Source organism: Bombina bombina, chromosome 3 (assembly GCF_027579735.1).
Source record: "Bombina bombina isolate aBomBom1 chromosome 3, aBomBom1.pri, whole genome shotgun sequence".
Taxonomy (NCBI): Eukaryota; Metazoa; Chordata; class Amphibia; order Anura; family Bombinatoridae; genus Bombina; species Bombina bombina.
In genome coordinates this window covers 901,776,504-901,778,907 of record NC_069501.1, presented here as the reverse complement: position 1 = coordinate 901,778,907, position 2,404 = coordinate 901,776,504, and positions in this window count along the sequence as shown.

Here is a 2,404-nt window from a genome sequence, read left to right as displayed (position 1 = left end):
TGGTTACGTCTTCATATTAATATTTTAAAAACTGCATTAGTGGTTGTACAGTATTTGTATATAATAATAATTTTTATGTTTTTATAAATTGATTTTGGTTTTGTTTTTTTGTGGGGGGGGGGTGGTGGTTGAGTAATAATTGGAAACAAAAAAGAAAATATAATCCTTTTAGGGAGGGGAAAAATGTGTCGTTAATGTTAATACTGTTTTCTGTGTATATATTCGGTGAGGGTTCAAACACCTCAACTACTGAAATGCTGGTGCTGTGTATTATGCCAGCAAAAAGTAATTTGACATTGCTGGGTACAACTACAGTAGGATAGTTACTACTCACCATACTTTATTATTATTATTATTATATGTGTGTGTGTGCAGGGCCGCCATCAGGGGGTGACAGGGGTGACTCAATGGGCTAGGGGGCCCCGTGAGGCAAGAACTAAAAAAAAAAGTACCAGTGGGTACTACAGCAGAGTGCTAATTGAGCATGGGAAATGTTATTACAAGGAGTAAAGTATTAGCATTTGAGAGGATTTCTGAGTGTGCACTAAACCACTATGCACAGTGTGAGACAGACTTGGCACTTTGTTTGTACAGTGTATGCCTGAGTCAGACGGCTGATCGCTTTCATTTGCAGAGGAGGTAGGAATTACTTAGCAAATGTTTTTTATTTCTTTGTGCAATTTTAGATTGTAACTTCAGTGTGGTAGTAGTTGTATGGTGGGGCCAGGGGTCCATAAAAATACATTATTTTTTTTTTTATCATGCATGTCACACACTGTTGATTTAGGGGATGCAAGGTGCATAAATGTTTCCTCCTGTGAGTGTTTCTGTGGGTGTCTGTGTTTATGTCTTTGTGCTTTGGTTTGTGTGTTTTTTTCTGTTGGTATCTCTGTGAGGGTGGGTGTGTATGTCTTTGTGCATTTTCTGTGGATGTCTGTGAGGGTATGTGCATATGTCTGAGCTTTTTCTATGGGTGTCTCTGTGAGGGTGGATGTGTATGTCTGTGTTTTCTGTGGATGTCTCTGTGAGGGTGTGTGTGTGTGTATGTCTGTTTTCTGTGGATGTCTCTGTGAGGGTGTGTATTTTCTCTGGATGCCTCTGTGAGGGTGGGTGTGTATGTCTGTGTTTTCTGTGGATGTCTCTGTGAGTGTGTGTGGATGTCTCAGTGAGTGTGTGTGTGTGTGTCTCTGTGTTTTATGTGGTTGTCTCTCTGTGTGTGTATGTCTTTGTGTGTTTTCTGTGGGTGTGTGTATGTCTTTGTGTGTTTTCTGAGGCTGTCTCTGTTGGCGTTTCCTTGGGTGTATGTGCAAGTTTGAGTTTGTGTGTGTCTGTTCCTTTTTAGGACATTTTGAGACTTTGAGACTAATGAGACCTTTCCGGAAGTCACCAATCTACTATTTAACCTTTAAATTATTGTTTAGGCAGTTCAGGGCCCTTCCTTTCAGCCACTGCATGCTGTTGTCACCATTTAGTTGGCATCTTCCTTTACAAAAAGATATTCAGAACTCCATATTTTGTTTTCTAAATCTCTTCTTTTTTTTTTTTTTTTTTTTTTTTTTTACAAAACTGTAGTTTACCTCATTACTTGTCAGGTCAGTGTAAACAAGTGCTGAGTGTCTGTTTGGGTGTCTGTGTCTGAGTTTCTTTGCGTGTCTGTTAGAGTGTCTATATGTGAATCCTTATGTGTGTGTGTGTGTGTTTCAGTGTATGTTACTACCTTTACAACATTTCCAAGTTTAAATAGACACTTAAGAATTAAGTGCATATATGTTTTAGTCACTTGGTCAAAAATTGCACATGTCAAAGGGGGGGGGGGGGGGGGCTGATCAATGGTTAAGTCAGGGGCCCCAAAATTTCTAGTGGCGGCCCTGGAAGGGAGCTGCAGAAACAGTATGTACTACATTGTGAGTAGTAACCATGCTACTGTAGTTGCACCGAGCAGTTAAATGTCCCTTTAAACAAAGTACCACTGGCTCTCTGAGCAGGCACAGTGTTTGAATGTGGGTGAACTGAGCATGCACATAAAGCATATGCACATATGCCACTGAAACAATTTTAAATAGCAATTTATGGAAACTGAGATTCTTCTTAAATCTAGAAGTAGAGGTTAGGATTACCAATTTAACAATCAATATTTTTCCTAGCTATGACAACTCACTTCTCCCTCCATTTTTAGTTGCTCATAAAATTAAGAGAATGAAAGATTAAGTTAAAGGGTCAGTCTACTGAAAAAGTGTTACCAATCATCCCTTTACCTCCTGCTAGAGTGTATTAAATTGTATATAAATCACTTTTTTTTTTCTTCTTTTTTTTTTTTTTTTCATTTGAAACCACCACATATACGGAAAATGTCAATACTGCAGAACTGGCTATAGAAAAGCTATGGCCCAGATTACAAGTTTTG